Source organism: Bubalus kerabau, chromosome 10, assembly GCF_029407905.1.
Source record: "Bubalus kerabau isolate K-KA32 ecotype Philippines breed swamp buffalo chromosome 10, PCC_UOA_SB_1v2, whole genome shotgun sequence".
NCBI lineage: Eukaryota > Metazoa > Chordata > Mammalia > Artiodactyla > Bovidae > Bubalus > Bubalus kerabau.
Genome location: NC_073633.1, coordinates 8,917,414 through 8,933,001, shown reverse-complemented (window position 1 = coordinate 8,933,001; position 15,588 = coordinate 8,917,414). Strand labels below are relative to the sequence as shown.

Sequence of the window (15,588 nt, the reverse complement as noted above, 5' to 3'; positions counted from 1 at the left end):
TTTCCTCTCCATTACTGGAAACAAATATACTCATTTGTCGATTAGTCAATGTATATTTGAGTTGTTTCTAGTTTGAAGCTATTATGAATAAAACTACTATGGATGTTCTTAAAAATGTCTTTTGGTGGACCTATTTACTCATTTCTCTCACTGACTGACACTGACTTGGATATATGGCTAGCAGGAGAATTGCTAAGTCATAGGATAGACATATATTTAGTTTTATTAGATACTTCCAAACAGTTTTCCATGGTGGTTTTAACCAGCTTACACTCCCACCAAAAATCAGAGATACCAAAGGAACATTTCATGCAAAGATGGGCTCGATAAAGGACAGAAATGGTATGGACCTAAGAGAAGCAGAAGATATTAAGAAGAGGTGGTAAGAATACACAGAAGAACTGTACAAAAAAGATCTTCACGACCCGGAAAATCACAATGGTGTGATCACTCACCTAGAGCCAGACATCCTGGAATGTGAAGTCAAGTGGGCCTTAGAAAGCGTCACTACGAACAAAGGTAGTGAAGGTGATGGAATTCCAGTGGAGCTATTTCAAATCCTGAAAGATGATGCTGTGAAAGTTCTGCACTCAACATGCCAGCAAATGTGGAAAACTCAGCAGTGGCCACAGGACTGGAAAAGGTCAGTTTTCATTCCAATCCCAAAGAAAGGCAATGCCAAAGAAGGCTCAAACTACCGCACAATTGCACTCATCTCACATGCCAATAAAGTAATGCTCAAAATTCTCCAAGCCAGGCTTCAGCAATATGTGAACTGTGAACTTCCTGACATTCAAGCTGGTTTTAGAAAAGGCAGAGGAACCAGAGATCAAATTGCCAACATCTGCTGGATCATGGAAAAAGCAAGAGAGTTCCAGAAAAGCATCTATTTCTGCTTTATTGACTATGCCAAAGCCTTTGACTGTGTGGATCACAATAAACTGTGGAGAATTCTGAAAGAGATGGGAATACCAGACCACCTGATCTGCCTCTTGAGAAATTTGTATGCAGGTCAGGAAGCAACAGTTAGAACTGGACATGGAACAACAGACTGGTTCCAAATAGGAAAAGGAATTTGTCAAGGCTGTATATTGTCACCCTGTTTATTTAACTTCTATGCAGAGTACATCATGAGAAACGCTGGACTGGAGGAAGCACAAGCTGGAGTCAAGGTTGCCCAGAGAAATATCAATAACCTCAGATATGCAGATGACACCACCCTTATGGCAGAAAGTAAAGAGGAACTAAAAAGCCTCTTGATGAAAGTGAAAGTAGAGAGGGAACAAGTTGGCTTAAAGCTCAACATTCAGAAAATGAAGATCATGGCATCCAGTCCCAGCACTTCATGGGAAATAGATGGGGAAACAGTGGAAACAGTGTCAGACTTTATTTTTCTGGGCTCCAAAATCACTACAGATGGTGACTGCAGCCATGAAATTAAAAGACGCTTACTCCTTGGAAGGAAAGTTATGACCAACCTAGATAGCATATTCAAAAGCAGAGACATTACTTTGCCAACAAAGGTTCATCTAGTCAAGGCTATGGTTTTTACTGTGGTCATGTATGGATGTGAGAGTTGGACTGTGAAGAAGGCTGAGCACCGAAGAATTGATGCTTTTGAACTGTGGTGTTGGAGAAGACTCTGGAGAGTCCCTTGGACTGCAAGGAGATCCAACCAGTCCATTCTGAAGCAGATCAGCCCTGGGTGTTCTTTGGAAGGAATGATGCTAAAGCTGAAACTCCAGTACTTTGGCCACCTCATGCAAAGAGTTGACTCACTGGAAAAGACTCTGATGCTGGGAGGGATTGGAGGCAAGAGAAGAAGGGGACGACAGAGGATGAGATGGCTGGATGGCATCACTGAGTCGATGGACGTGAGTCTGAGTGAACTCCGGGAGTTGGTGATGGACAGGGAGGCCTGGCGTGCTGTGATTCATGGGGTTGCGAAGAGCGGACACGACTGAGCAACTCATCTGATCTGATCTGACGCTCCCACCAGTAATGATGTGCGAGTTCTCATTGTTTCACATCCCATCAATATTTTATATTGTCCATTTTTCTTTGTTTATTTTAGCTATTTTAATTGTATAATATCTCAACGTCTGTTTAGTCTGCATATCCCTGCTGACTATAATGTTGAACACCTTTTTATATATTTGTTGACCATTTACATATCTTCTTTTATGAACTATTTATTCAGAACTTTTGCCTATTTCTATAGCGGATTATTTGTCTTCCTATCACTGAGTTGTAGGAATTCTTCATACACTCTGATTATGACTCCTTTATCTGTTACATGTATTGTGAATTTCTCCTCCCAGTCTTTTCATTCTCTAAATGATACCTTTTGATGAATTTGTTTATAACTCTATGAAATATATTTGTTTTCTTTCAATGAAAGTGCTTACTGTGTTCTGTTTAGGAAATCTTTGCCCACTCCAAGGTCATCAAGATCTTTTCTTCTAAAAGCTTCATGGTTTTGCCTTTCATGTTGAAGTTTATACCCATGTCAATTTTTGTGTATGGTATTATATAGGAATAAAAGTTCATTTTCTTTTCCATGTGGTTAGTAACTGATCCAACACCACTTACTGAAAAGAATATTGAAAAGACGGCCTTCTCCTGCCACCAAAGAATTGCAGTGGTATTTTTCTGAGTCTGTTCTAGACTCTTATTTTGTTTCCATTATTTTAATTGACTATTCATGTGCCTAAAGCACATTGTCCTATTTAATATGCTATGTGGTAAGTGTTGAAATCTTTTCATCTAAATCATCAAATTTCTCTTCTGCAAGATTGATGTGGTCATTCTAGATTCTTTGCATTACCATATGAATTTTTAAATCAGCTTGTCAATTTCCACAAACAAAAATCTTTTGGGATTTGACTGAGATTGTATAGAATCTATAGATCAACCTGGATAGAACTGACATTTAATCAATATTCAGTCTTCTATTTCATGAAAGTGGCATAACTGTCTATTCGTTTAGGCCTGCTTTAAATTACTTATTGATGTTTTATTTCCAGAATTAATTTCTGGATGTTTGATTTTTTTTACCTATTAAAAATAATATTTAAAAGATTTTATATTCTGATCTTCATTGTTAATATTATATAGAAATACAGTTGATTTTTGCATATTGACCTTACATCCAGCAACCTTACTAAATCCACATATGAATTTAAATAAACTGTTGGTGTAGTGGGGGATAGTTTGGATTTTCTCCATACACACTCATGTGCAAAATAGTGACAATTTTATTACTTCCTTTCAAAACTCTATGCATTTTATTTCTTCTTGCCTTATGGTACCCATGAATTTTTTGTAGTGTGCATCAAGAAATTCCAAAACATATAAGGGTTTCTTCTCTCTTTTTATTATTACTGTCTTTGCTGCACTCTTTTTGGGAAAAAAAGTTGTATGACATTAGTTCTTAGGAATTTATTAAGCCCTACTTTGTGGTCTAGTATATGATGAATTTTTGCACATGCTACATGTTATTTGTCCCCAGATTTATGCAACCTAACTGTCGAAGAAGATGTACCGTATATTGGCTGTTTATTCAAGGCATGTGCCATATCCTATAAGAGAGTGTCCTAACCTTGAGGGTGCTTTGGCCAAAACTGTGTCTTCAGTAAGCTTTTCTGCTTTGCTAGCAATCCAGTGGCTAAATTGGAGATGGGGCACATAGCAAGATCAATGAATTACAGCAGTGTAAATTCATCATCATACCTTCCTTGCTGTAAAGTGTGTCTCCATACTAGGACTCAGTGGTCAGGGTCCCACTAGTTTTTCCGTAAGTTTCCCTATTTTAATGTAACAGGCTTCATGGTTTTGACAATTTAACTGGTGCTGCAACTCTTTTAGTCAGACTCTAAGCTTGGTCCTCAGACGCATCTTTTTCAACTGTAGGAAATAAGATACTCTTTAAAGCAGATATCAAGACTTTCTGACATAACCTGGGTTCTGATTCAGTTATTTCTCTTCTCTTTTTCCTTACCTCTGCCCTCTAGGCAGATCAGAATAACCTAGAGGACACACAATGCCTCAAATCATCATTGTTGTCACAGAAATCAAGTTCTGCAGCTACGTGACCCCCCAGTATTTTGCCCTTCCATGTCATCATCAGGGATAGTTTGAGTAATCATGATACTATTGTTCATCAAGGATTACCCACAGCCCCATTTCTCCTGCGCTCTTTAAATATTGCAGACAGTGCTAATCTGATGCCATTTTAAAGATTCTGATTTGTTTTCTGGGTTATACTACCAATTACTGTGCCAATCAGAGTCTCAGCAGGAAATAGTGGATTGAAACTGGATAATTTTGAAAGAGTTTTACAAAAGGACAATTTATAAAAGCACAGGCAGAGTAAGGCAAACCACAAAGAACAGTGCAATATTCCAGTACTATGAACAGTAGCCTTAATGAAGAGGCAAGGAAAGGGGGGAGTAACCAGAATCTAGTTTAAAGAATTACCTGATAGGAAAATAAGGACTTTGAGCAAGAGATGTCGCCCATGGCAGCTCTGAAGGGAGGCTTACATTGTTGAGTTGCTAAGATGTGCCCAACTTTTTTGCAACCCAATGGACTATAGCCTGACAGGCTCCTCTGTCCTTGGGATTGTCCAGGCTAGAACACTGGAGTGGGTTGCTATTTCCTTCTCTAAGGGATCTTCCTGACCCAGGGATTGAAACTCCATCTCCTGCATTGGCAGGTGAATTCAGACACTCAGTGCTTAAAACTGATGCTCAGGATGCATTCTTCTTGGGCCGGAGAAGAACCAAGCCAACTGGTCTTGAGAATACAAGCACATGCTTTTTACAGCAGAATAGATACAAACAGTAAGTAAGTATGAAAAGATGGTCAACCTCACCAATGATCAAAGAGACACAAATGAAATAACAATTTGCCTTTTATAAATAGAGCTAGCAAAGAGTAAAATGATAAAACTGACAAGGGCTTAATTTTCAAAATATATAAATAGCTCATACAACTCTACAACAACAACAATAGCAAAGAACTCAAGCAACCCAATCAAAAAAAAAAAAAAAAAAGGACAGAATACCTAAACAGGCCTTTCTCCAAAGGAGACATATAGATGGCCAGCAGGTACATAAAAAGATGCTCAACATTGCTAATTAATAGAGAAATGCAAATCAAAACTTCACTGAGATATCACCTCATACTGGTCAGAATGACCATCATCAAAAAAATCTGCAAATAATAAATGCTGGAGAGGGTATGGAGAAAAGGGAACCCTCCTATGCTGTTTGTGGAAATGTAAATTTGTGCAGCCACTGTGGAAAACGGTCCAGAAATTCCTTTAATCCTTTAAAAAAGTTACCATTGATCTGGCAATCCTACTCCTGGGCATATTCCCAGAAAAGCTGAAAACTATAATTTGAAAAGATATATTCATGTCTATTCAGCACTATTTACAATAACCAAGACACGGAAGCAACCCAACTGTCCATTGACAGATGACTGGATAAAGAAGATATGGGACATATGTACAACGGAATGTTATTCAGCCACAAAAAGAATAAAATAATGCCATTTGTATGTCGCAACATGGATGGACATAGAGATTATCATACTAAGTGAAGTAAGTCAGAAAGAGAAAGACAAATATTATATAATACCAACTTATATTAGAATCTAAAAAATAATATAAATGAAGTTATTTACAATACAGAAATAAATTCACAAAGTAAAAACAATTTATGTTTACCAAAGAGGAAGAAGGGAGGGGTAAATTAGGAGTATGGGATTAACAGGTATAGACTACTATATGTAAAATATATAATATAACTAACAAGGACCAACTATATAGCATAGGGAACTATACTCAATATATTGTAATAATCTAGAGTGGAAAAGAATCTGAATCTGAATGGAAAAGAATCCGGTTGCTTCAGTTGTGACTCCTGGCGACCCCTGTGGACTGTAGCCCGCTAGGCTCCTCTGTCCATGGGATTCATCAGGCAAGAATACTGGAGTGGGTTGCCATGCCTTCCTTTAGGGGATCTTCCCAACCCAGGGATTGAACCCACGTCTCCTGCATTGCAGGCAGATTCTTTACTGCTGAGCCACAGGGCTGAATCACTTTGCTGTAATTGAAACTAACACAATATTGTAAATCAACTATAATTCAATTTTTTTTTTAAGTAGGTAATTTCCAGCATCAATGAAAATGTGGAGAGAAGGGCCCTCTTGGGCAGTCTTGGTGGGAATGTAATCTGGTACAAGTTTTCTGAAGGGCAATTTGGCAATTTTACTACTTGTATCAAGTAGTAAAATGTGAATATGCTTGGATAAAGCAATTCTGCACACTGTACAAGAGTGTAGAGCAGGGCAGCACAGTCCTGCCTGAGCCTCTTGTGCTCTTCTTTCTGTGTGTTCCAGGACTGCAGGATCCTGTCTGCTGTTTCACTGAAGCTATTTCTCAGGCTTATTTTTATATAGCTGGTAAACTCAAGGAAAAAATTAATATCTTCTAGCTCAAGAGCAGTCTCGTTTAGTGCTCGCTATAAAAGCGGTGGATTCTCCAAGCTCAGTGTCCCTCAGCTGCCACACAAATCCACTGTGTGCATAGTATCTGTCTGGCCCATTTTTTTGTATCACCTCCCTGGGACTTGGCAGCCAAAGCCACCAAGGCAGACATGTTGATGTTCATGCAGCTTGCAGTGCAATGAATAATGAAGTCCTTTGTTTCTACAAAAAGATGAGTATATCCATTTCTACAGATGAGTAAATCGGAGATTGTTGAAGTTAAGTGAACATCTCAAATCGTACATTTACAAAGACAGGACCAGAGCCCAGGGTAACTGAGCCTCTGAGGCTAAACGCAGAACACCTGGATAAGCAGTTTGAGGGCCTGATGGACAAGTACAGGGACCGCTGTTAGTCAGATTTCATCTCATCAGCCTATGTGGCTATTTGGTGCTTCCATTCAGTTCAGTTCAGTCACTCAGTCGTGTCCGACTCTTTGCGAACCCATGAATCACAGCATGCCAGGCCTCCCTGTCCATCACCAACTCCCGGAGTTCACTCAAACTCATGTCCATTGAGTCGGTGATGCCATCCAACCATCTCATCCTCTGTCATCCCCTTCTCCTCCTGCCCCCAATCCCTCCCAGCATCAGGGTCTTTTCCAATGAGTCAACTCTTTGGATGAGGTGGCCAAAGTACTGGAGTTTCAGATTTAACATCACTACTTACAATGAACACCCAGGACTGATCTCCTTCAGAATGGACTGGTTGGATCTCCTTGCAGTCCAGGGGACTCTCAAGAGTCTTCTCCAGCACCACAGTTCAAAAGCATCAATTCTTTGGTGCTCAGCTTTCTTCACAGTCCAACTCTCACATCCATACATGACCACAGGAAAAACCATAGCCTCGACTAGATGGACCTTTGTTGGCAAAGTAATGTCTCTGCTTTTTAATATGCTATCTAGGTTGGTCATAACTTTCCTTCCAAGGAGTAAGCATCTTTTAATCTCATGGCTGCAATCACCATCTGCAGTGATTTTGGAGCCCCAAAAAATAAAGTCTGACACTGTTTCCACTGTTTCCCCATCTATTTGCCATGAAGTGATGGGACCAGATGCCATGATCTTCGTTTTCTGAATGTTGAGCCTTAAGCCAACTTTTTCACTCTCCTCTTTCACTTACATCGAGAAGCTCTTTAGTTCCTCTTCACTTTCTGCCATAAAGGTGGTGTCATCTGCATATATGAGGTTATTGATATTTCTCCCAGCAATCTTGATTCCAGCTTGTGCTTCTTCCAGCCCAGCGTTTCTCATGATGTACTCTGCATATAAGTTAAATAAGCAGGGTAGATACAGCCTTGACGTACTCCTTTTCCTATTTGGAACCAGTCTGTTGTTCCATGTCCAGTTCTAACTGTTGCTTCCTGACCTGCACACAGGTTTCTCAAGAGGCAGGTCAGGTGGTCTGGTATTCCCATCTCTTTCAGAATTTTCCACAGTTTATTGTGATCCACACAGTCAAAGGCTTTGGCATAGTCAATAAAGCAGAAATAGATGCTTTTCTGGAACTCTCTTGCTTTTTCCATGATCCAGCGGATGTTGGCAATTTGATCTCTGGTTCCTCTGCCTTTTCTAAAACCAGCTTGAACATCCAGAAGTTCACGGTTCACATATTGCTGAAGCCTGGCTTGGAGAATTTTGAGCATTACTTTACTAGCGTGTGAGATGAGTGCAATTGTGCGGTAGTTAGAGCATTCTTTGGCATTGCCTTTCTTTGGGATTGGAATGAAAACTGACCTTTTCCAGTCCTGTGGCCACTGCTGAGTTTTCCACATTTGCTGGCATATTGAGTGCAGCACTTTCACAGCATCATCTTTCAGGATTTGAAATAGCTCCACTGGAATTCCATCACCTCCACTACCTTTGTTCGTAGTGATGCTTTCTAAGGCCCACTTGACTTCACATTCCAGGATGTCTGGCTCTAGGTGAGTGATCACACCATCGTGATTATCTGGGCCATGAAGCTCTTTTTTGTACAGTTCTTCTGTGTATTCTTGCCACCTCTTCTTAATATCTTCTGCTTCTCTTAGGTCCATACCATTTCTGTCCTTTATCGAGCCCATCTTTGCATGAAATGTTCCCTTGGTATCTCTAATTTTCTTGAAGAGATCTCTAGTCTTTCCCATTCTGTTGTTTTCCTTTATTTCTTTGCATTGATTGCTGAGGAAGGCTTTCTTATCTCTCCTTGCTATTCTTTAGAACTCTGCATTCAGATGGGAATATCTTTCCTTTTCTCCTTTGCTTTTTGCTTCTCTTCTTTTCACAGCTATTTGTAAGGCCTCCTCAGACAACCATTCTGCTTTTTTGCATTTCTTTTCCATGGGGATGGTCCTGATCCCTGTCTCCTGTACAATGTCACGAACCTCTGTCCATAGTTCATCAGGCACTCTGTCTATCAGATCTAGTCCTAGTATAATCATAAGGGATTTGATTTAGGTCATACCTGAATGGTTTAGTGGTTTTCCCTACTTTCTTCAACTTAAGTCTGAATTTGGCAATAAGGAGTTCATGATCTGAGCCACAGTCAGCTCCCGGTCTTGTTTTTGTTGACTGTATACAGCTTTTCCATCTTTGGCTGCAAAGAATATAATCAATCTGATTTTGGTGTTGACCCTCTGGTGATGTCCATGTGTAGAGTCTTCTCTTGTGTTGTTGGAAGAGGGTGTTTGCTATGACCAGTGCGTTCTCTTGGCAAAATTCTATTAGCCTTTGCCCTGCTTCACTCCATACTCCAAGGCCCACTTTGCCTATTACTCCAGGTGTTTCTTGACTTCCTACTTTTGCATTCCAGTCCCCTATAATGAAAAGGACATCTTTTTTTGGGTGTTAGTTCTAAAAGGTCTTGTAGGTCTTCATAGACTGTTCAGCTTCTTCAGTATTATTGGTTGGGGCATAGGCTTGGATTACTGTGATATTGAATGGTTTGCCTTGGAAATGAACAGAGATCATTCTGTCGTTTTTGAGATTGCATCCAAGTTCTGCATTTCGGACTCTTTTGTTGACCATGATGACTACTCCATTTCTTCTAAGGGATTCCTGCCTGCAGTAGTAGATATAATGGTCATCTGAGTTAAATTCACCCATTCCAGTCCATTTTAGTTTGCTGATTCCTAGAATGTCGATGTTCACTCTTGCCATCTCCTGTTTGACCACTTTCAATTTGCCTTGATTCATGGACCTGACATTCCAGGTTCCTATGCAATATTGTTCTTTACAGCATCAGACCTTGCTTCTATCACCAGTCACATCCACAGCTGGGTATTGTTTTTGCTTTGGCTCCATCCCTTCATTCTTTCTGGAGTTATTTCTCCACTGATCTCCAGTAGCATATTGGGCACCTACTGACCTGGGGAGTTCCCTTTTCAGTATCCTATCATTTTGCCTTTTCATTCTGTTCATGGGGTTCTCAAGGTAAGAATACTGAAGTGGTTTGCCATTCCCTTCTCCAGTGGACCACATTCTGTCAGCAGTTTCTTGGTAAGGCGACAGCTGAGCTGGTGAGTTGCCCTGTGCACGGGAGCAACGCTGTGCAAAGTTGAGTGTGCACCCAGATCAACAGTGGGCTTGGTAAGACACAGACAGCACCCAAAACATGACACAAGTGAACTCACCCAGGACGCAGAAGCAGGCTCACACACACGAAGAGCAGACTTGGAGGTGCCAAGTGGAGGATGGGTCGGGGAGGGACAGACGGGGAGCTCGGGGTGAGAGGATGCAAACCAGTTTATGTAGGATGGGTAAATAACAAGGTCTGACTGTACAACACAGGGATCTGCATTCAATATCCTGTAATAAACCATAAAGGAAAAAAAATAAAAGAAGATAATGAAAATCTGTCACTCTCTCCACCATGACCCGCCCATCTTGGGTTGCCCCACGGGCATGGCTTAGTTTCATTGAGTTAGACAAGGCTGTGGTCTGTGTGATCAGATTGGCTAGTTTACAATCACTTTAAATGTCCAAACTGTTGTCTGCATCAGTTAACAGTTGTTCTCAAAGTCTGCCCTCCACCCAAGAGAAGAAGCGTCAGCATGCTCTGATAACTTGTTAGAAATGCAAAATCCAACCAGATAAATTTCTGCAATCTTTTTTTTTTAAAATATATGAAGATTTTATTTTGGAAAGTTATCCTTTAGCCTATTAGCTTAAGGCAATATTTTTGAAAAAAATAAAGTTTAATAAATTAAGCCAATTAAGAGATGACCAGGCCTACCATACAGCAATGGGCATTTATCGTTTAACCAATTGAAAAATAATTAAATTTTTAAATAATCATTTTAGCATTAACCATATTTTCAGATTTTCATTATCTTCTTTTATTTTTTTTCCTTTATGGTTTATTACAGGATATTGAATGCAGATCCCTGTGTTGTACAGTCAGACCTTGTTATTTACCCATCCTACATAAACTGGTTTGCATCCTCTCACCCCGAGCTCCCCGTCTGTCCCTCCCTGACCCATCCTCCACTTGGCACCTCCAAGTCTGCTCTTCGTGTGTGTGAGCCTGCTTCTGCGTCCTGGGTGAGTTCACTTGTGTCATGTTTTGGGTGCTGTCTGTGTCTTACCAAGCCCACCGTTGATCCGGGTGCACACTCAACTTTGCACAGCGCTGCTCCCGTGCACAGGGCAACTCACCAGCTCAGCTGTCGCCTTACCAAGAAACTGCTGAGTTGGTTCCCACACCTGTTTATGCCAGTTGTATTCGTCACTCTATTTCCATATTTTAATTTATTATATTTACCAATGAATTATGTGGGCAAAAAGAGAGAGTTATTTCAATGAAAGTGAAATGGAATCTTTCAGAAAGATTCAATGAACACAATTCACTAAAAAATACTCTTGAAAGTGGGAGAAAAGAAGTAAATACCTAATGTTTTGTACTTAGTATGTTTCATTTCAGTAAGCTTGTTCGTTGCCTGACATTATTCCTGGAGGAAAAAGTGTTCAGTGCCAGGCATCTTTGTGAGCATATTAAAAACAAATGCTGGCAATTCTATGATAATGACACTGTTGTTTAAATCTAAACTTTAAGCAATTGCATACAGAATAGTTTACCTATTAGCAACCAAGGCCCTGACATAGAAAGACGTGAAATCCCAGTAGTGAACAGGAACAGCCGGACTGTCATAAAAAAAAATAATAATTTAAATGAAAGAAGAGAAGAATTTGGACAACACATTAGAGAAGAGACATTCAGACCAGAGTAGAATATAAACTATTTTTTGATTGTTCTTAGCCAAAGGCATTTTAAAGCAATTCTTTATTGAAAAAGAAATTGGAAATTAATATTAGGAATAGTGTATTGCTGCTGCTAAGTAACTTAAGTCGTGTCCGACTCTGTGCGACCCCATAGACGGCAGCCCACCAGGCTCCCCTGTCCCTGGGATTCTCCAGGCAAGAACACTGGAGTGGGTTGCCATTTCCTTCTCCAAGGCATGAAAGTGAAAAGTGAAAGTGAAGTCGCTCAGTCATGTCTGACTCTTCGTAACCCCATGGACTGCAGCCTACCAGGCTCCTCCATCCATGGGATTTTCCAGGCAAAAATGGGGTGCCATTGCCTTCTCCGAGCCATTTGTTTGTTACATGTAATTGTGGTTAAACTAGTTCTTACCTCATAATGTAGATTCAGTCATTTCTCACAAATCCTGTTGGTACTTTCATGAAATCTGGAATTGAATAACCCTCTAGCCCCCCACCTCACTCCTGTCTGGAGCACCATGGAATATAGACAGTCACAGGCCTCCTGCCCAAAATGGTCAGGACTCAGTGCCCAGGGTGGGCAATATCAGATCAGCAGTCCCTCTTAACTGAATACTTTATTTATTCCAGTTTTATCGAGATATAGTTGACATACAGCACTGTATACTGAATAATATTTTAACAGGCTTATTTCTGTGTAGGAGTGTAACACACTCTAGAAACCATCTAAATGTAGCAAAGGTTTCCTTCTGCACCCCTTTCCATGTGTTCCCTCCTAACCTCATTAAGAAAAGAAAACAGGGGCTTCCCTGGTGCTGTAGTAGTTAAGAATCTGCCTGCCAATGCAGGGGGCAGAGGATTGATCCCTGGGCCAGGAAGATCCAACGTGCCTCTAAGCAACTAAGGCCACGTGCCACAATTATTGAGCCTGCTCTCTGGAGCCCGCGAGCCACAGCTACTGAGCCCGCACACCACAACTCCTGAAGCCTGCCTGCCATAGAGCCGCCACCTCGATGAGAAGGCCATGAAGAACAGCGCCTGCTTGCCACAACTAGAGAAAGCCCTTAACGCAGCAACGAAGACCCAGCACAGCTAAAAATAAACGTCTTTAAAAAAACAAAGAAAGAAAGAAAACAGATGTGAAGATATGCCTCCTAGAGCCTAAAGGAAGAGGGAACCATTTAGAGGGTAATGACACTGAGATTACTCTGGGCATTCCTGTCTATGTGCTCGAGAAGGGCTTTGTGACTGAGGCACAGAGGCTTCTGGAAAACATGACTAAGACACAGCTAAGTGGATCCGTGGCCTAGGGCTGGGTGTGGGGACCTCTTCCTCTTACCCCTACAACCAAGGTCTCTGCTTGGGGAAAAGAGAAGTAAGGGTGGGATTCAGGTGAAATGGGTGGTAATAGCTAGGCTGAGGCAGAGTCTGATGGAAGGGCAACGGGGAGAGAGGGAAGGAAAAGAAGATAACTGATAAAAGGTCAGAGAGAGAGCATTCGTTCAGCTGGATGAGGGGTGTGTGTGTGTGTGTGTAAGAGTTGCATGTGCACTTGCTTCAGGGACGGACTTTAGAGTGATTTGTTTCAATGTAATCAGACCACGTCCCTTTTGCTTACTTTTGTTTACCTTCCTGTTTACTTTTTGCAAAAGCATTTTTAAAAGATTTAAAGGATTAAGAGTTCAGAATCTGCTGTTGGACAGGCAAGGTTTCAATAAAATGGCTTTGCCCCTAATTAGCTGTGTAAGCTTAGTTCAGTTCAGAAAGTTTGGTGGCTCAGACATGTCCGACTCTTTGCGACCCCATGAATCACAGCACACCAGGCCTCCCTGTCCATCACCAACTCATGTCCATCGAGTCAGTGATGCCATCCAGCCATCTCATCCTCTGTCATCCCCTTCTCCTCCTGCCCCCATTCCCTCCCAGCATCAGGGTCTTTTCTAGTGAGTCAACTCTTTGCATGAGGTGACCAAAGTATTGGAGTTTCAGCTTCAATATCAATCCTTCCAATGAACACCCAGGACTGATCTCCCTTAGGAGGGACTGGTTGGATCTCCTTGCAGTCCAAGGGACTCTTGAGAGTCTTCTCCAACACCACAGTTCAAGAGCATCAATTCTTCAGTGCTCAGCTTTCTTCACAGTCCAACTCTCACATCCATACATGACCACTGGAAAAACCATAGCTTTGACTAGACAGACCTTTGTTGGCAAAGTAATGTCTCTGCTTTTGAATATGCTATCTAGGTTGGTCATAACTTTCCTTCCAAGGAGTAAGCATCTTTTAATTTCATGGCTGCAATCACCATCTGCAGTGATCTTAGAGCCCAAAAAAATAAAGTCTGACATTGCTTCCACTGTTTCCCTGTAAGCTTAGTTAAACCCTCTAAACCTCTCTTCATTTAAAGTCAGTCATGGTAACTCCCATGTAATAGCACTGTCCTAAGAAACGAGATACCATGTGTAAAGTAATTAATAGTGTTTTGTGCACAGTAAGTGCTCTAAATGGTAGCTCCACTGACTGATTTTATGTATGGTATATTAAGAGCTGATTTGTGTCAGCTCCTTTTTAAAAAGGTTACTGTCTTGACTGCAATTAAAGCTGCCATTCATTATGGTTTTCACGAGGTTTCATACTTTTCCCTCTGTTCTGTTTCCCTGTGATTCTTACCCATCTGCAGAGTGGACACGGATGCTAGGAACATATTCTGTATGAATCAATCTCATAAAACCTGTAGTCCAAATTGAAATGAGTTACATTTCTTGTTTTAAGAACAACTTGGTTATATTATGTAAATATACATTTTTGAGTAGATGTGCAGTACACATAGGAGCATGCATATATAAATTGTAAATATAATTACTTTAAAATTAATTTATCAAAGATATGCAAGAAAATAATCTTCATTATTCTGTTATCTCCTTTCTCTTTTCACTTCTTCCTCTAAAAATATAGTGCTTCCCAGTTAAATTCCCCACATTCCAGTGATATTTGGTCATTTCTTTAAAAATCATCTCCTTTCTTAAATCTAAAATGTTTCCATGCCAATAAATTTAGAAAAATAGGGTGGTCACAAAGAAGGAGCCGCAGAGTCTTTTGCAGTTTGAAGCATTCATTCTTTAGGCTACAGTTTTGCGGGTAGGAGGACTGCAGTGAACTGTGGCACAGGAGTTTAATCTAGTCTGTCTCTTCATGGCAGCCCCTCATCCATATCCTTTGGTTTGCATCTCATATCCACACTTCATTTGCCATCCCACCTTCTCCAAAGATTCACAGTTCTCTGTTGCAGCTCCTTGCCACATTTCTGTCACAGGACCTCACACTGTAACCACAATTATCCTGAAGTTTTGATTTCCACTCCCTGAGCTAGTCTACCTACCCTGGTGTTTATTCTTGCATTTAGTCCTTGGAGACATCGTTTCTTTTATAAGTATAAAGTGGGCTTTATACTTATTCATAAAAGTATATCTTAAAAACCATTATTATGTGTGGGCTTAGGGAAAACATAATATTATATAATAGCACGTACAGACAATATAGACCAGAGTGACTTAAAAATAACATATTATCTTTTATTCCTGTGTAGTATGAAAGCTCATGTGAGATTATTATCTAGACCCTAACCTTTTCTCTTTCATCTTCACCTTTGTCTCACTATCTTATTCTTTTTTTTCCCCTTGTCCTGTCTCTGAAGTGTATACCACAGCCTAATTCAGAAACTGCATCCATGCATGTTTTAAAAGACATTTAAAAACTTATTATTGGGAACCCTCCTACACTGTTGATGGGAATATAAATTGGTATGGTCACTGTGGAGAACAGGAGCTACCATATGAC

At 40.5% G+C, this 15,588-nt stretch overlaps 1 long non-coding RNA gene across 1 annotated transcript in view; it reads left to right on the top strand.

Moving 5' to 3' along the window:
* The window catches only part of LOC129620815 (uncharacterized), a 108,603-nt gene extending 95,760 nt beyond the window's left edge, over positions 1-12,843 (top strand). The window contains exons 3-4 of the long non-coding RNA XR_008698732.1: positions 10,901-11,075; positions 12,602-12,843. This is a non-coding gene — a long non-coding RNA (uncharacterized LOC129620815). The remainder of the gene's footprint in view (positions 1-10,900; positions 11,076-12,601) is intronic.
* Positions 12,844-15,588: the final 2,745 nt, after the last annotated feature.